Raw genomic sequence first — 20641 nt, forward strand, 5'->3', positions numbered from 1 at the left:
GCACCTGTCATATTTACAAAGTTTAATGATTGGGGCTAGCCTGGCTTTGAAGTGCACTTAGGTTATACACGTTCTAATGCTACTCTTTAGGATAATGATGGAAAGCTGCAGACTCTGGGTTGCAGAGACTCTGCCCCTGTCTCCTAAATGTACACTGAAATGTTTGCCTCCCACCAGAGTATTGTGCTTATTCTTCATATTCTCAATCAGTAATGTACTATTGTTCAAATACATATTTTTCAAATTGTGATTATTCAATATTTATTAGATGCGCTGAGCTGACACGTGTTTCTACCACTGGTCGTCCTTTAAATGTGCTCTTTAGAACTCGATTCTTCTTTATCTCTTATTCTTCAAACAATTAATTGTTGTGATTGCTGTCCTCCTACCTTGTTCGGGGTTCTCAAACTCGCATGTGTAGTCAGTCAGTACTATCACCTCAGAAGTGGTGTAACTTCTCCAGTTCCTGCTCATCAATGTATGTGCTAAAGTTCCACTAATATTCTAATCCTTCTTGGGATGTCCTGTAAGGATTCAACCCTATACGTGTGTGCTACGTGTTCAGTCCCTGTCAGCCAGGGGTACATAATGACATCTCCAGGAAGGGGGAGGACCAAACCTCTCTCTGCAATGGACAGCCTGATTAACTGTCAAAGGCTCAATGGAACGCGCTGATCTTTTTTAGGCTCTGCAGCTGGTGGCATCGATTAACATACCAACAGAGTGTACTTCAAAGAGGCCACATGGGCCTGGCTGCAGTGGATAACAAAGGAGGCCAACAATCTTTCATATGCAACTGTGTCAAGCTGAGGCCAGCTCTTGCCTCTCAGTATCAAGGGCAGTGAACGGTCCTGTCTGGGTCTGCTGTTTACAGTAGGCCACCCCACTAAGGGGACCCGTTCATAAGGTACGAGAAGGTGGTTTGCAAGAACCTAAGAGTCTGGGATTGCCGCAGCTTCAAGGGTAACCTGCCGCCTTAGCAGAGACCACACCGAGAGGACCATTAACCAGAATGACTGTTTAATCAACAACAGAAAGGACGATGGGTGGGACTTAGTATCACAAGGAAGTATGCCTAGAGCACTTTCTGCTGAAAGAGGGATTCTGCCATTATAGCTCTGGGGCACATCTTGTTCCTGTTTTCACCCCTTTGCCTTTCCTGTTGCAAAGCACTCTGGTTATGACTTCATTCATACAGGAGATTGTTGGTAGGGACCCCAGGATTGGTTCATTAAGTTAGGCTTCTCCTACAACAAATACTGTGGCCCACTTGGCTTTAAAAGAGGTCTGAGACCCACTTTTGAGAGATCAGCTGAAGGCTTCACGAGAAGTAAGAAAGGAAAACTCAATCTTGGACCCTGGCTGAAGGTACAGTCGGCATTTATACCTTCTGCCATTGAAGTAAGCCAGGATTTCCAAAGAGGGAAGCAAGATCCCTCCCATAAACATCTCCAAGGGAACGAAGGGAGATAAAGAACTTAGAGGGCCCTCCAGCTGCTCCAGGACCAGTACCCAGCCAGCACACAGCTGGATAGAAAGCACCAGGTTTCAGAACCTACAACCAAGGACAAGGCAACTGCCTGCAACACACTTCACAGCTGTCGGCCGTCCGCCTTAAAGGACGACACAAGCCCATTGAAGAATCTGGGAGAAGTGCCTCGACGAGCATCTACAGACATCCTTCTTAAAGGACATTTTCAAGCCAGTCGAGTTCCTCAAGATGCAACCGACTGCAACGCTGACCATTGTCAAGCTGCAGTCACTTAAATCATCTGAGATGTCTCGACCAGTGCTTCAGAACCACCGAACAGCACTGAGATGATTCTTGATCCCAGCCACTGTTTAGCCCAGCCTGCAGCAGTTCGTCCAGCTTCGCTCGCTGAACCGTCTTGCCGCCTGATACCCACAGCTGACTCCCATCTCAAACTCTGTCACAGAAGCCTGCAAAGCTCCCTGAAGCTGGCTAGACCATGTGGAGCACCAGGAACACCTACAGCACAAGTTACATTGTGGTTCTGCCCCCCTGGCCCATCCCAGTGGACTCTAGAGACCTATTAAGACCCATTGTTCCCTTTGTGCCGAAGCCAAGTCAACTTAAACTGTTGTAGTAATTAACTATACCGACTACCCTCCTGTCAGTATCCAGTGTTAAGGATTTCAATCAGGCAATACACCCGGGTCTCGCCTAGCATGCAATGCACAAATTAAATACTTATTTATTGTGTCTATAGGTTCAATATTTTGAGTGATATACCACTCATATCACACCCTTCTCAAAATACCCCCCAGGTCACACTGGACCAGGAATAAGGCTGGTTGGTAAAGGTTAATATTTATTTATTATTTAAATTCAAATCAAACACAAATGAATATATGGGGCAGCAATTACCAATGTGGTGACAAAACAATTCAGAAAGTAAGTAAGGCAATTGAATTCACTTATAGCAATACAGAAGATAAAACACAGGGAAAAGAACAGTTTTGGCTTGTGGAAAGATAGTGCTTAGATTAAGATTTCCCCCTGCAAAGTTCTAAATTTACACATGAGCAATTCTATACAGATATAAGTAAGCAGCAGTTATTCAGGAATAAATAAACAGTGTATAGGGTTTGAATGCAATCTTCCCTCCCCAAACAAGTGAGAAAAACGTTTTGGGACATTTTACACTTTTTAAAATGACAGCTGAAAATGACTTTGTGAAAATAAGGAAAAGTGTGCAGAAATCCTTAAATTGATATAAATTCCTGTGAGAGCAAAACTGAACAGGTTCTAACAAACATAAGCTACAATATGAGCAACAATACACACTTTAAATCAGAATGGGAGTTTGGAAATACTTTGAATGGGAAAATACACATGTAAAACTTTTGCAAAATTGCGAATTACCCCATAAATTTCACTATGCGATTTTTAATAAAAACGGGTCAAATATACTGTTTTGCAATGCGGTTTCTGGTTGTGGATGTAGCTACAGGTCTTAGGTTTAACTCAGAGGTGAAATTAAGTCTCTAGCTATAAAATGCAAGATTGAATGAGAGGCATTTTTGAAAATAAAGGCGCGAAATGAAAACAGAAATCAGTTTTTACAATGACAATTATGCTCTAAAATAGGGTATTCAGGCTGGTTACCAGTTTGAAACACAGTAAGCTCCAGAGTGGTCCTCGGAAACCAACCCCAGCACCTCCGTGTCCGCCTTGGAGGACTCAGTCGGATTACCCGTGAGATATTTTTAAGAGTTTGGGATTTTCACAAAACAAAAGGATTTTAAAGAAATTATCACTAGCACAAGAAATCAAAGCTACGTTTCAAGACTTTGTGACACTATTACAGTTCTTAAATTAAAGAGAGGATGGCTTATGGATTGGGATAGGACAAGTAAATATACTATGGGTCACTATGATCATGTTTATTCTTACAGTCCACTGTAAATTAAGATTGGACCATCAGGTTCTGGTCATCACGGATCGGGTCTACAGGCAGCAGGGCGGTTCTGGCGGGATGGTCAGCTGGGCGGTTCTGATCAATTGGACTGCACCTCAGATTGGATTGGATTGGATTGACCCTTCTGGTCACTGGACACTGCAGAACAGCGGGATGGCGAGTTTCAGCAGGCATGCATGAATCGTAGCAAGCCAAACTGGATCAGAATTATTCCCCTGAAGTTTTTTTGGGATGGTTTCAGGATTTGGGCTTAGCTGAAAAGAGTTCAGCAAATGCTGATGCGGGACAAGATGAAGAATTCTGGAACAGGCAGTCACGCAGAAAACAGGATGTAGTCAGGAATCTGTGTCTGTGTGTGGGGAAGTTCCCTTATTTATCCTGCCAAGTAACATCACTCAGTTTATGGTAGAGGCAGAATTACAATCCACACCCCCAAGGCTGGGATAGGTCACAGGCACTTGCCTTTTTCTGGTTGGACGACATAAAAGAGCTGTCATATTTTATGATGTGCCTTGGGAACTCCCACAATTATTTGAACCACAATTTAACTTTCCCATAAATACACATTTCTATAATCATGCCCTCTAATAAAATTGGACACATACATTACATATTTTGTGGGTTACCCTTACGTCCAATTCCCATCTCAGTGAGAGCTGGCTTCGTCGTTCTGTGGAATTTTGTCAGTTTTAATGATAAAGGTTTGGCCTAACAATTCCTAATTCAGTACATATCTGTGCAATTACCCCTAGAACACGGGTATACAATATTATATTTTCAGCATCAATAGTTTTGGCACAATTATTCTTTTTGTGGAACTGTGGTCCCTTATGTATTATAGGGCTCAATCACGTCTTCACAGAAAGAGCGTAAAATTAAATTTACAACTACCAATTTTTAGATTTGTCCTCCTTCATATGACAAAGTTAAAGGTTTTTAAAGCTGAATTACAAATAGGTATTTAAACACCAAAAGTCCTTTTGCAGTTTTTTTACTTTTCTTTCACTGGCATCAGCTGTCAAATTCCTTTGATATGGGTGGGGTGTCCTCTTCCTTGAGAGGGAAGCTTCCGGCCCCTCCCCTGTAGGGATGAGTTGTCTGGACACAGACGAATGTCTAATGAGTTCTTTGTTCTGAGTATGCGAAAACATTCCAACAGCAATTAGTTCTTTCCTGTCAGTGGCGAGATGTCAACCATTCCCAGGCTGAAGCTGTCAGCCCAGAATTAAATCTTTAATTAACTCAAGGTTGGGTTTTGACTTTAAGTTACCTACATCTTTCATTAAATATATAAATGAACACAGTTTCTAGGGGGATTTTGACATTTAAGGAATTAAGCCTTTCAACAAAAACATGCTTTTAAACAGCAATTTTGCACTTCCTTCCCGAAAACGCACATAAAAAGTTCTTTACATCAGATATTCCTGTGCAGCACATACATTTTATTCAGCAACAGTTCTTCCTTTGAGTGCTGGAATTTGTCTGCAGCCTGGATGTATGTATCAAGCCCTTGCTTGGAGTTCTGTCTTCACAGCTGAAATTGTTACATGTTGCCATTTTTAGCCACATCCCCCCCCCAGTGGAACTGACAACAAATGTTGCTGAGCTGGTTTTTGATGAGATACATTTCTTAGCTGCTGTCAGTCAATGAAGCCCGGCTCCTCTGAGCCACATGGATGCTTTGCAACCCTTTTAATTTCAATGGTTCACTGGAAAATGAATGGATCTACCACCAAACAGCAGATATTTTATACAGCCTTGACTGGACAATCCCTTTTATCATTGGGTAATAAATGAAATTTTGCTGTGTTGCACCTAACCAACGATCCACAACCTTCCGGAGATAAGCCTGACGTTCCGTATACATTACAAACATTGAAAAAGGAGGTTTATAATTTGCTTTTTATTCCAATCTGTTCGGATCCCTTCTGGTGTACTAGAGGTCTGGGCCTGATTGATGGTTTAGAAACCGATATACATCCCTGCTGCCCTGGAAGTTGATTGGTCACACATCCTTTTCCTTGCCACCAGTTCTGCCACAGGCTGAAGTAGTTGCAAGATAGAGGTTTCCCACTCTTTTCCCTGCAGTCACAACTGTCCCATGATGAAGGTGACAGTAGCAGCTCTCGTTTGCCGTATTCTCAACCCTTGCCCATGAGTGTTGCAGGCAAACAAGAAGACCCCCCTTCTTTTACCCACCATGACCTCTGCTGTACTTGAATGATAGTTTTTGCAGGGCCACACACTCGTACATGCAACCCGCTTCTACAACTCTCCTTCAGATACAAGAAGTGCTGCCTTATGGGTGCATAGGGAAATTGCAGAGAGCTGCAGAAGTGTTTCCCTAACCGCGGGATACAAGGACAGGTTTTTCATTATCCATTTCTGCCATTTACTAAATAGAATAAGGTTTTAGTAGCCTCACAGCCCTGTGCACTGGGCTTTACTTGCATTAAAGGCCCTCTTCCATGCAAGTTCAGGTGGGTGACATATGTGTCCTGGATTAGACCCACTAAGATCAATTGCTTCTAAGACAGGATCTTGATTTCTGGTGACTTTCCAATCAGCAGTTTAAAAATGGGGGATTAATGTGACTGCATGCAGGAGTACATTCTGCTTATACAAATAAGTGTGGCCAAAAAGGACGAAATTCACTGCATAGAGAAAATGGCACATTCTGGGAAGAATGGGCCCACTTCACCAGGTTCGCCCACAAAGTGAAACTGGCATTCAGAGCATTTTCCTGGCAAAGTTCTTCTTTTTAATCCAGAATTGCGGCCATATAGGTGGCTATAATTTCACCCACGCCTTGTTATAAAGCTTAAATCAGTGTTGTGTGCTGGTTGCCAGTTACAATGGTGAAGTCATGAACAAAAAAGAGTTCGTTTTACATATCACCAACCTCTAAACCAAACTAACTGCAGCTGCCCGAATTTTACACACTAGAAGTAAAGCTACCTTAAACGCAAAAAGCACAAGGGTATGTTTAATTGTGAACAACTTGTTTTAAAGCCAGTTCAAGGGTTACCTTTAAATGCATAGCTGTTCTAGATGCTAGCCCCCTTAACAGTGTGATTTTGGCAATCTAGGAAAAAGCACTGATCTTTTTTACTAGCGAGGAGTCCCTTCACCCTTGAACAAAGAGGTGCACCAGTTTATATTGAGAACTTTCATAAAATGCAAGGGTTATCAAGCTTGATGGGAAACAGCAGCTTCTTGGGAATTGCTCCTCAGAAGTATTGTGCCGACCAATGGTAGGCTGTATTGGCAAGCCTTGGCATTGTGTGTTCCTTTGCGAGGGTCCCAGAAAGCAGGGGCATGGACTCCACATCCCAGCAGAGAGAGGCATTATGCCTAGTGTTTGGCCATATAATTAACTAGAAACAAATGAGGTTGGTCAATTTCTAAAAAGAATAACATAGAAATTCAAATGCCTGATGCATCATCAGGGTGTTGTGTTGTTCCCCTTGGACTTGTAGTTTACCTGGCGCCACCATCCATGATGCCCTGGGTCTCCTGGAGTGGGGGGTGTGGGGTCAGTTGTCTGACTCTTAGCAGACCCTTGCGTCCCTGGTTTACACTGCTCCCCCTCTTGGCATTGATGAGTAACCATGACTGGTTGCCTTTCTGCACCCTCAGGGAAACCATGAGGCCCTTCCATCAATGTGTGGCTGTCTCCAGGATCACTGTTCGGGAGACTCCGGTCTCTCCCCTTGCTTCTCTTGTCCTTCTCTCATCCCCACCTTCTGTTTCTGCACTCCTAACCACTTTACCTTTGCTCTCTTTAACTTCTGCTTCCTTGTCCTTTAACACACTAATCGCTCTGCCTCCCCATCATCTATTCCTCTCTCTGTTCGCCTCAGCTCCTTTCTTTCTCTTTCTCACATTCTCCTGCTGTTTTTTTTATTTCTCATCCTTATTTACTCTCTACCACCTTCTCCAGTTCCACACATATATTAACCATCTCCCCATTTTTGTCAAACCTTTTCACTTCCTCCATTGTTCTCCCGTCTCCAACTCCTCAAGTCTTCTCTCAGCTTTCTACTTCTGTGCCTCTTTCTCTCTTTCTCATTTCCTCCAGTGTGCTTTGTCCCTTCTTCACCTCCTCCCATTTTCCCTTTCACCTTTTTACGCCCTGTCCTGCTCTCTCTTCACTCCAGTTCCTCTGCTATCTTACCTCTCACCTTCACCTGTTCCGTTCATCTCTCTCTGCAAGTCCATACATTGACTCCAACACCCATGCTTCCCATTCATAGCATTTCATTTTCACATTCCATGGGATAGGAGCCCGCATGTTTGATGGCCTGAAGCTGTGTGCCTGGTGCAAGTGTGTTCTGTGATTGGGTCTGACCTATGAAAACTAAAGATTTCCCAACTGTTATGTGTCGGCCAGTGGACCGTGCCCTCTTCTGTTAGCGGAGGTATCGCAGCCTGTATCTGCCATCTTGGAATCATTCAGTCCATTGCTTTTGCTCCAGCATCTCGTCATGGGGGTTGCTGCCTCTCCTGACCAGAATCCTTAAATGTCGCCATTCCTGATTTCACATTGGATTCCATGGCACCTCATGAGCAGAGCGGGTCGAGGTCAGCCGACCATCTTACCAGGGGAGCTTGTGACCCTCTGACCATCCCCATTTGTCTTGCCAATGCTGTGAGAATTGGCAGCCAGGTGGGTAGCTTCTCCTTTCCACCTTCTGGGCTTTTACTAGTAAAGCTATACTTGCCAGGCAGCAATGGAGATTGTTTATTAGTTGGAGTGATCCTACATGCAAGGCTGGAGATGGAGTGTGTGGGGTCTGAGGGATCCCCGTATACTGTCTCGGAGACCTGCACCTCAGAGCTGTTGTGCAGATTCCAGCCCCCACGCCACCCCTGTCCCAACCTCCAGCCTGTGACTTTGCCACACATCTCATGCTTTCTTCTGTGTGTAAATCCCTGAGATCCTTCTATCAACTTTGCTTTACCGCATGAAATGTTGATGTAAGTTCCCCAAATGAAGTAATGAATTCCCTATGTTCCGAATGCCTATAACCTTATGCAACAACCAGAACCATGAACCAAGCCTTCTTAAATTGTACCCAAGACAATCATATGCAACAGCGCCTCGATGCCTCTGGGCTGTAGTGCGCTTTATAAATGTAATAAAAATAAAAAATAAATCCTTTCGATGATTGATGGCATATTCCAGGCACATGGTTGGACTGGCACACAATGTAGGCCTGTGCATCCCGGAAGTGTTCCACGTTTGTGAATTGTAATCTGTGACTTTCCATGGAAAAATGTTTGAACAGTACCTTGTGCCGCTTTTTTGGCAAGGGCCACAATACTGACCCACGCTGATCTGTTGGGCCAGTTCGACGGGCATTGCCATAGAGACATCCAGTGAAGAAACCATGGTAAATTGGCACTGCCTTGGCACAACTCCGTTTATTGCTGTGCTTTCAGAGTCTCTGCGTGCATCTTCACTGCTCTAATTCGGTGGCACTTGCATTCCCTTCTGATGGTGTCTTAATGACCCCCTCATACCACGCCCCCTCCGAATGATGTAAATGAAGTGTGCCGTGCCTCTGTCGTTTATCGCTTGCTTGTCCAGCTCAAGCTGCCGTGTCATAACTAAACCTTTCATCATGGTTTTCATAAAAAATCCTTTACTGTAGCTTTCCATTTTCACTAGTCGCTGCGTTTCGAGAGATTTTGTGTTTCTTTTTTTTTATGTAGAATAAGAACGCTGCTGATGTATGACCTTTAGTTCCTGTGACGCTAATGTGTTCCATTACTAATGAGCTGCTAAGAGAGTCCTAAATGCACTAAGCTGTGTTTGTCACCACTAACGAGAGTACAGAGGTCTGAATTCTGAGAGATGTTGAGCTAATGGCGCTAAAACAAAATCCATTTGGGAAGCCGCGGCCGCGCAGGCGTACCTGCGATATTTCTGGGGCACGTGCGGCAGCACGTTTCGCTATCGGCGGATGGACCTCGCACCTCACACCCAAATGTGTCCCACTTTGATCTGTTTAGCGTTCTAGTCAGATTTTCAACTTCAAAACAATGTATGTGTAGCCCTGATCTGTGTCCCTGGAACCAGAGCAGTTTGACAGCATGTAGTGGGGGCGGAGTTGGGGGGGGCGGGAGGGGCAGGTTCAGATGCGCCGTGATTATTGCTTCTGTGGTGGGTTATTGGCTCAATGCGTGTCAATACATCTTGTTTTGGAGCACCTGACTCATGGAAATGTATTTATTTATTTATACATTTGCATAGTGCACTTAACCCGCGGGCGTCTAGGCGCTGGTTGCAGCTTAGTATGTTACCAACAGTTAGCAGGACAAGGACAGCTATTACTTATTTATACATTTGCATAGCGCACTTCATCCTGTGGGCGGATTCACGCCAGATCTGCCTAGCACCAAGCATTTGGCTTGAGGAGAATTCTTCGAAGCCAATGCTTCGCCTGGCTAGGAAATTGCGTCTAAACCCACGGCAGACCATTTCAGTGCAGTGTGACATTGACTGAGTACGGCTCACCTCTTTGGGCAGACGTATTGAATTGGGACTCCATGCAAAGGGCCACATGCGTGTAACAGGATTGCAATGAGAACGTCCTATGCAGGATTACTGGTCTACCCAGATGGGTTTAGGCAACAGCAAATCAGAAGCCAATGAGGTGAATGCATAGGTGTCTGTCCTTCTAAGATCTGCAGGTGATAGATTTGTTTTTATCAGGAAGTCACTGGTCAAGTAGAAGAGGAAAAGAAAATGTTGGCTTAATGGGATTTTTCTGAGTTTGCACTATATCCCAAAATTCAGCTGTAAGCACATTGAAAGTCAAGGTACTCCTTTAGGCAGCCACAGCAAGCGTAAGGCTTAACCCTGCAATAGCTACGTGCAATGCAGGAAACCAAAAGCATAATGCAAGCGCACTAATGTGCTAAAGAATCTAATCTTCTCACAAAGCGATTTTCATATAGTAAAAAATATATTAATTAGTTACAAATGGAAGGTCCAAGAGATAATAAAAGAAAATGGGACAAGAGTTAGCTCGACTGTCAATAGGGATGAAATGTAGAGTCCTATCTTAGTGATGTATTTCTACGGGCCATTGGAGTGAACAGCAACATGCTGTTTGAGGAAAGGTCTGCATCCTTGTGAGACATCTTAGCAAGATCAGGGGCCTTCCGAGTCTGTTAGTGAACCAGGCAGCTATGTAGTGGAAAGAAAACTTGCTAAAGAAAGTAAACTTGGTACTTAGAACATTTTATTGGTCTTGTTTCAATCAAGCGGGAGCAGGTCACATGCAGTGAGGATTCCAAAACCTTGGGCTGGGTGAACATGGGCATTTAGTGAATACATCTTTAAATGAAAAACATCCCAGGGAAGACGCAGATTCGACAGGGGGCAATGTCCTTGCATTAGACTCAGTCTCTTCCAGTCACTTCTCCTGACACAAAGTGTTCCCAAACCAGATCCAGACACAGTTCCAAGATTGCCAGTGCCCTCGAAGCAGATAGACAGGTGTTCAACGTGGCATTCATTCCTGAACAGTACCTTATTCTAGCAACACTTTGGCTGCTGGTTTTGCATAAGTTTAGTAATCAGCGCAAGAGTTCTTGAATCTCTGCTTCAAGCCTTTTTCTAACTCCTTTCAATTTGCGCTTGCAGATATTTTCACCTTATTGACCAGTGCAGGGTTGTGCAACTCCAGGTCCCGAAGGCCGGAAACATAGTGGGTTTTTAGGATATCCCTCATGAATATTCATGAGGAAAACTGTATACATTTAGAATACTTGTATGCAAATTTATCTCATGATTATAAGGGGTATCCAGAAAGTAAATCTGACATGGATTTGGACCTCGAGGCCTGGAGATGGACAACCCTGGACTAGTGTATGCAAGATATCACAGCTCTAAATACATTACTGTCAACTCCAGCAGACGGATACATTACACAGGTCAAAAAATTAGACATCAGCGTCAGACTGTTTCTGGTGACAAGCAAAGATGCAGGTAGACCAACTCTGGAAGTTTATTGTAGCCCTGATTCCTTGGCTTTGTATGATTATGACAAAGTAGGATTTTGTTGCACAGTTGGTTTTCATGAAGGAACATCTGTCTGTGTGATTGCTTCTAATCTTTGTCCTCAGGTAGACAGTAAAAGGTCTTCCCTGAATAGAAAACAACTATGGGCACATGGATTGGCATTCGCTTTGGCCATCCTTATAAGACACCTCTGCGCTCCACCCCCTCCTCATTTCCATCCTCTTCAACTTCCCTCCTACTCCCCCCTCCTTTTCTCCCCCCTCTTAGACTCCGCCTCCTAGCACTTACTCCTATCATCTGTCCCGTGACTCTCGATAGCAGCTTGTCTGTTCCCCCCCTGTTGTTCTCCCCCTCCCCCCTCCCCTACTTTTCAATTTGTCACTGACTTTTTGCTCAGTAGCGTGTCTTGTTCTCCTTCCCCCCCTCCTTCCACTTGCCCCCTCCTCCCACCCCGCCTCTTGTCCTCTTGTTACCACCTGCACTGCGTAAATTGTCGTCAGACTTAGTAATGTTACTGCTTGCTCTGTTTTCCCTTCCTTTCCATTACCTCTTGCCTTACTCGTTCTATGCACTTGCACTATCAGAAATGTCGACAGGCCTATTATGATAGTTTTTTCACATTCTGTATTGTTTCAAGGACTTTTGCTGAATGTAACTGTATTTTTCCTATGTCACCTCCCTCCTTGAAGCGCTTTGAAACACATTGTGTATAGGCGCTATATAAATAAACTATCATATCATATCATATCATACCTGCAATGCTTCTCTTCATAACAGAGGCATTCGGCCACACTTAGTGTACTTGGCAACCTTTTCTGGGATGCAACTGCTGGATATCCCTCGCCACACACCTTCTATGCCCAAAACATAAGGAACAACCTCTTGCTGGACAGTGCTGGCCCTCTTGGAGTAGTGCTTTTAGCCACTGTTATGTACAGCATATGCCAAAGTATTAATCAATTCCCACCTCTATGTGCATTTATAATTATTTTTATTTGTATTTATTGTTTTATATAGCACCTTAATCCAAGGCGCTTTACAGTTAACAACAAAAATACATTAAACATGGAACAGTAGAAGCAATAACAGTAAACCTGAGTCAAACCAGAAAATCAGCATGTAGAACAATTTGCATTTGAGAAAGAAGAGGAAAGGAGGGGGTGTGAGGAAGGAATGAAGAGGGAGAGAGAGTAGTGAGTAAAGTGAGTAGTAGGAAGAAGGGAGATTTTAGAAGAGAAGGGGAAAGATAAAGAGAACAGAGAGAAGGGTACTAGAAGGAGGGAGAGAAGGGTGAGATGGGGAAGGGGATCAGGGAGGGGAATTAAGGAGTGATTTTGTTGTGGTGCTGGATTCTTATTTATACTAAAAAAGCAACTTGATTTCTTTTAAGGATCTGCATTGTGGATAAACATGTCAGAAAAAACTACCCTCCATATCTTATTACTGAAAATATGACTGCACTCCGCTCACATTCACACGTGTTTCTTTGCATGTGTTCATGATTACAACAAGGCAGGATTGTGAATTGAAAATTGAGGGGCTGTTGTTTTGTTATCTAATAGCTCAGTGTTCAGCATTTGGATTACTACCATCTTGATGAGTGGCACAGCATATCTGCTGGTCGTTGCCCCGTCAAGGACACCATTTTAATTGACGATTTCTCTCAGTCATTTTTCATGCCTAGACACATGTTTCCAGCGTGATTAAAGACAAATATGCACAAATGTTGTGCTCTTGGGCATTAAATCAGCAATGCTAACACCCCTTCAAAAGGAACCCAATGCAGATCCTAACTAGACAAGTCCAATCTATGAAAGCCTCATCAAAACAGGTTCATCCCTGTTTCTCAAAAACCATCAAGGACCACATTGACACCCTTGCTCTGGTCCTTGCCGATTACTGCATCCACTCCTTTGCCTCTGTTCCATTCCCCTCCCATGTGAAGCACTCCCTTGTGCATCCTCTTCTCAAGAAACCCACAGCTGATCCTTCCTGTCCAGCTAACTATCACCCAATCTCCATTACTCCCTTTCTGGGCAACTCCTGGAAAAGCTGGCCATCTCTCAGCTTAACATTAATTCTGATTCTGTTGGCTGTCTCCATGAGCTCCAGTCTGGCTAAAGAACACCCAGAAGCACGTAAACTGCTCTCCTGAACATCAGTGAAGATCTGCTCTCCAACATTGACTCTAACATTCCCTCTCTCCTCATCCTACTCGATCTCTCTTCGGCCTTCAACACAGTCAACCGCACTATACTGCTCAACCGTCTCCGTGATAACCAGGGTATCACTGATCAGGCTCTGTCCTGGCTGACCGCTTTCCTCTCTGATCGACCCTCCCAGGTCCAACTTGGGTCCTTCCTATCATCTATCTTCCTCTCTACCTGTGGTGTTCCCCAGGGGTCTAACCTCTCGCCCTGGCTTTTCAACCAATACCTGGCAACTCTTGCCCATTGCATTGCCATTTTCTACTCAAATTTCCAGTGCTGCGCTGACAACACTGAACTCATTTTCAGGCTGCCCTCGGCCACCTTCTCTCCCTCTCTCATTTCTGATTGCCTAACTGCCTTTCAAGATTGTTGTGCAGCCAATGATCTTTGTCTGAATGCCAGCAAGACTGAGATCCTCCTCACACCTTCACCATCCTTTCCCCTCACTCTCTGGCTGGCGTCCCTTGGCCCTCCTCCTACCCCCACCTGTGAGGCTAAGAACCTCGGGGTCATCTTTGACTCCACACGTTCCTTCTCTGCCCACATCTCTGATGTCTCTACAAAGTCTAACGTCCTACTGCACCTCCTCAGAGGTATTCTGCCTCTCCTCCCCCCAGAAGCTCACTGTCTCCCAAGTTCTGGTTCTCTATAGGTTGGACTATTGTAACAGCCTCTTTTTAAATCTACCTGTCTCTACTCTCCGCCCTCTGCAACTAATCCAGAACAAGGACTTGTCCTTGGCCTCAAGCCCTGGGACTGTATTTCTCCAGCTCTGAAATCTCTCCATTGGCTCCCAGTGGATGCAAGGATTACATTTAAAACCCTCTGCATTGTCCACAAGGCTTTCTGGGGGTGAGTCTGAAATACCTTCAGCTACCCCTCCCAAATACCTCCCCTCTTGAGCTCTCTGCTCCTCTACCTCTAACTCCCTTTGAGTCAGTGGTTTTTCAAAGAAACGAGCTGGGGGTAGATCTCTGTCTTCAACTGGGGCCTCCATCTGGAAAAGCCTCCCGGGCCACTCTAAAACTTGAGGAGAACCGTCTCCGGTTTTGGAAGCACCTCAAGACCATCCTCTTTGCTTCTGCCCTTGCTCCTCCTCTCCCCAGCTGAACTGCTCTCTCTTGGCACTGTGCACCTGGCCACCCTCTGTCCCCTGGGCCCAGGTACCTGCTCGCCCTGCCACCCTGCTGCACTGCCTCCTGGTCACCCCTTGCAGGGCCTGTATCTGTACCCACACAGTCCTCCACTCCCCCCATTTTCTTCTTTTTATGTATTTGACCTACCCAATCTGCTGCTGTAAACACAGCACTTGCCACTTCCTGGCTGCACTACCAGTGTTGTATTGCCTCGTATCTATTTATTAGTATCTATATTTACTCCGCACTTTCCAACCACATGCACTTTTCCCCTTTCCCATGCACTTGCACGTTCTCAATGTCACTGGGCCTAGTAAGATCGTTGGTTGTTCTCCCCTGTCCCCTCCCTTGCTGTATCGCGGTCTGAAACACTTGTGTACGAGCGGGTTCAAATAAAATATCATATCATACCTCACCTAAAAAATATCAACCATTTAACATTCTCCCCTTTCTACATCATTTAACACCTGTTCACCAAACGACCAGAAACTCTGTAGTGAACATAACCAACTGTTCCATAACAAGCAATCTGACCTCTGTCTGGATAGAAGCACTGAATCAACCCTGCTAGACACTAAACTCTGTTACAGAGAACAATAAAGAAGATGCATTCTTCTTGATCCCTCAGCAGCCATTGACACCGCTGGCCAGACTATATTTCTCTCCTAACTGCAGTCCTGCATGGGGTAAAAGGAACATCCTTTAAGGCATGGTTACTCATGACATGGTCCCCCAGAAGTCTTGGACACCATCTCACATCTTCCCTAGTCCACATAGTAAGTGGCAAATTATTATGGGATTTGTTGCTGAAAACATCTGGAGGCCAACATAATGTGTGACCATGCTATAATGGGATCACTTTCTGGCTGACTGCACTACTCACGTAAAGATGATCCTTTCCCCACTGCCTACATATCCTTACAAGATAATGCAGCTAAAATCCTGTGTTGGGTATATCAGGTTTGGTATGATGCCAGCCTCTTGCTTATTCAAGGCAAACTGACTCCTGATGGTCTAGGCTGTGCTATCTGCTCAGCACATCTTATTTTACTAACCATTCACAGTTTCTGCCATCCACGAAAAGTTGGATGGTCCTTTGCAGTCATGGCTTCCCCCTTACGGAGCTCTTTACTTACTGAATTGCCTGTAGACGAATCACCGCTCCTTCCTTTGTGTTATCAAGACATGGTTCTTCACTTCACCTTAAATTGGACTCTGACATAGTCATCTACAACTTCTAGCCCCAACGTTATTTTTGTGCTAGAGCACTGTATAAAACCATGTATCATACCTTACCACACCATTCTATACCACATCATACAACGGCATACTGTATACCATGCTATTCTGGTTGCATGTGTCCCCTATACAAATGTGGAGTGATAGCAAGCTTTTAGCCTGCTCTTAATGGTGAATTGCATTTGACTTCAACTGTATTCAACTGTATTCCTGTATAAACTTAAATTTAAACCACATATCGACCTTAAATCGTACCATCATGTGTTCCCACCTTAGTCGTCTCTTTCATTTAACCTATCAATTCCAGTTTTAAAGAATCTGAATATAAAGCTGTTTAAACCAGGGGATACTCCAAACACTCATCAAGGGGGTCTCATGTACAATTCTCCCCCCACTGTGATCTTTGGAGAGGAACTTTAAGGAAAATATCAAGCGCAATTGTAGCCTTTAGAACGACCAGAGGTCGAAATGTGTCAGCTGATTAAGCGCAACCAATGAATACCGTATATAAGCCTACTCATGATATTTGTGCTTATACAAGTGTTTTATGACTAGTGCATTAGCCTAGGGAGCTACTAGTTCATAGCCAAATGGTGCTTTCTCTTTCCAACCAATACGTCACCTTGTGCTCTTCTTCGGCAACTCTCATCCATACTCTTCTCCACTGTACTTCCTCTGCCTGACCTCTTGGACGTCGTCCTTCTCTTTCCCCGACCTCACCTGAATAGCCTATACCTACCTGTTTCTTGTTCTCTTTTACCCTCTCTCATTCCCTTCCATTGGCTACGATCCTGATCTGTATCCCCAAGCCAAGTGCTGGATTTCATTCCCTCAGGAGGTGTTACTGAATAGGGACAGCCTATATGGAGGCACCCCATTCTTATGTGCCCGGTAATGGCGATCCGCTATTGCAACAAACATTTTTAGTTTTCCAGTTCATGTGAGGGTTTCCCAGGGCACAAAGGATGCCAGATTCATAAAGTGCCCGCTCCGGTAGCAGGTAACAGTCCAGAGCATGTGACTGCCTATGTTGTTCTGCGGTATGGAGTGCTCCACATTGTAAGTGGTTTCAACCCAGCACTCCACCTAAGTCAATGCCTAGCGTGAGATGCCCAGCTGGAACCCTTATTTATATATTTTTATGTCAAAAGTTATTTTATTTCTGGACGATGTACCCTTATATAACGCCCCTCTCTTTGAATCCCCTCCCCCAGTCTCACTGAACCGAGAAGTAGGTGTGTTTTGCAAAGTTGAAAGATTTATTTGATGAATTAAACAATATACATATCACACTTTTATGAATATGAACAATATCTAGATATCACACTTATTAATATTTACACACCGATCAGCAATGGGTGATATCACAACAATCAACAATCTCTTTAATCAATAGGAGTATGGGTGAGAATAATAATGTAGCAGAGAATAACTTTATGTGGGTTCAATGAATGAAATGAAATCAATGCAGCACAGAAATAAAACTTGATATGAATTCAATCAAAGACAATGTAATCACTCTTTCCCCCTGTTATTACTCAATCCCCCCTAATATGCAGTATGAAGAGATGGAATGAGGACACACAGGTTTCAGGAATATACAATCAACAACACAGTTCAATCCCAATTCCCCAGCAAGTTTAGAGAACAGGAATGATTTTAAAACAGATCAAATGCTTTGAATGTGATTTTGTAATGAATGTGAAAAATGCTAAAATGACTTTAATTTCGCTACATTGATTCAGAACTAGTGAGAGTTGCTTTGGATTGGTCCAGGTAGACACTAGCAATGATGTTGAGTGATTAGAAGATGGAAACGAAATTCAGAAGTTGAAATCAAGAAATAGCTATTTTATATGGAGTGAAATTGAGCCAAATGCAAATCGCGGCAAACTTTTCACCGCGCGAGAAATGCGATTACAGAAAAACTATAAGGAATTGAAGTGTGTTTGAAAGCTGAGGATGTTAGCTTCAAAATGACATTGGAATTATGTTCCTAGAACGTACGGTTCAGAAGTTACAGAGGTTTTAGTAAAGGTAGATTTTTCTCAGAAAAGAGTCAAGATTTACAAATGGGAAATTGCGCTTTTGAATTACAAACAGGTTGGACTTTACACTAAGAGTCTATGAAGATGCAAGATACCCGAACGGTCAGCCACCAGAACAGGGCGCCTCCACTCTGACTTTTGCCCGCCGAGACACTTGTCTTTCTTTAGAAAATATATTTAGCGCAAAGATGATTATCACTACAATTATCACATAAGTATATGGATTAGAGAAGAATTCAGGATAGACAAAAGAGATTCTATAATGCAGTCTGGATTTGTTGGAATGGGTTGGATTGGATTACTTAATACTAAGAGATTTGCTATGGACAGTTATATGCTAAATACTCACAACTATGGTTTGGAATGGGAACGTCAAAGATCTGGTCAAAGGTTTGGCTGGAATTCGCTCACCACCGGACAGGTCTCAGGCGCTTGGTTCTGCTCTCAGCAAGGCACTCTGGTCTGCACGGCCTCTTGGACTGGATCTGATGGGTTGGTTCTGGGTACAGCTCTGCTCTACTGATCTGGATCTCGGGGTTCTAGCAAGGGTTCTTAGCCAGAAGCAGCCAAAACAGCACAGCCAGGCTGTTGAATTGGTTAGGCCCCGTGGAAGTTTGGGGTTAAATCAAATTGCAAGATTTCAAAGGCCATCTGAGAAGGGTTCAGCTTTTTGGATTGGGCCTTTGCTTCAGGGTTCTGGAGTCTGGATAGTTCTGGATCTGGATATGGGTTCTTCCTGCAGAGCGCTACGCCAGTCGATCAGTTGATGAGTGAATGTGTGTGTGTGTCTGTCTGTCCTCAGCAGTCCCTATTTATGTATTTTTCAAGGGGGTGGGTAGGCTGATTATACTATGCCCAACCCTCTAAGAATCTGATAGGTCAGAGAATTCCCTCTCCCCTGATTTGACAAGGGAACAGTGTGTCATGATGTGTCATGATGTGCCAGAGTGACATTGTGTTTATGGTCCAGAGAAAAACCCTCCCCTTTGTTTTAACCCAGAAAATCTATTTTTCATAAAAACATATTTCCAATATCCCCAACTTGTTAATAATACATATTTACATTACAGATTAACTAAGGTACGTTTCTGTCAAAGTCTCATCTTTGTTCTGATCTTGATGGTCGTGCAGATTATTGAACCTCCGTCCCCAAGTACCGCACAGACAGAAAGGATACACTGTCTGTGCAATCTTTGAGGCCACAGGTGTGTTGAGCCGTCAATCAGGTAGCAGGAACGCCGGAAGGACCCCTGACCGCTGCAAGGCAATAGTTAATGGTTAAACAGGAGCAATGCAATTGATACGGGTAGCGGGTAACAATCAGTATTAACAAGGCTTACCCAGGAGTGTTGCAAGTGGTGTCCTAAATGTGGTAAGAGCCACAGAGTGTTGGTGGTGAAAGAAGCGTTCTGCACGGCTCGAAGGTGGGACACACCTGGGTCTGATGTAGATGGACCAATAAGGCAGGAAGTTCAAAAACCAAGTTGAAAAAAATTCTAGATTCAGAGAGGATAATCCAAAAGCAGTCCAAGAGAGTTCCAAGGTCAATGTGCCGGGGAAAACAAGGTGGAATCCAAATAACAGAAATCCGAGGGGCAAGCAAGACAAATCCAAAGAACAGTCCGAGGTCGCAAAATCCGTGATCAGAAACAGGTAAACCAAGGTGCTACACAATCCTCAAGAGATCAGCTGTGAAGCGATGTACCCACGTTGCCAGGATGCTTTTAAACTGATTAAGTAACCACGTGATGTGTCTCACGGACGTGTGAGATGTGACGTGATCACGTGGTCACGGAACGCTGGATGTTCGTTGCCGTGGGAGTCTCCGTGGGCGTGACCAGCCGTGAGCGCGCCTCCATGGTAACTGCCAGCGAAACAAAGGACGGTAGATGCCAGGGCTACAGGCTGGTGTCCTACTACGCCAGGCAAACTGCTGGTTCTTTCTATGTGCAGGGACTGCTCTTGTTGTTAGGTGTGGTGTGGGGCTTGTAGTTGTGTGATTCTTAATGGGGCGAGCAACGGGAGATGTAACAGAGCCCCCCCAAAGGCCCACGACCCCGTGGGCTGGACGGGTTATCTCGATGAAAGCGAGCAACCAGACGTGGGGCATGGACGTCCCGGGAGGGAACCCAGGAGCGTTCTTCAGGGCCATACCCCAACCAGTCAACCAGATACTGGAGACGACCCCTGCAGAGACGAGAACCCAGAATAGCACTGATCTCATACGTATCCGGGGAGGACACAGAAACAGGGGCAGGAGATTGGACCATCCGGGTGGCAGAAAGACAGGGCTTGAGTAGGGAAGTGTGGAACACCGGGTGGATATGCCAGGAAGAGGGAATAGAGAGTCGTAAGGCTACTGGGTTCCGAACATGTGAAATCTTGTAGGGACCCACAAACCGGGGCAACAGTTTCCGGTAACCAGGAATCCGCAAATGACGAGTTGACAGCCAAACACGGTCCCCAACCTGATAAACAGGAGCCGCCACTCGTTTCTTGTTGGCCTTGGTTTTCATAGAGGCTTGGGCTT

Source organism: Ambystoma mexicanum, chromosome 4q (assembly GCF_040938575.1).
Source record: "Ambystoma mexicanum isolate Mex_15411 chromosome 4q, UKY_AmexF1_1, whole genome shotgun sequence".
Lineage (NCBI taxonomy): Eukaryota > Metazoa > Chordata > Amphibia > Caudata > Ambystomatidae > Ambystoma > Ambystoma mexicanum.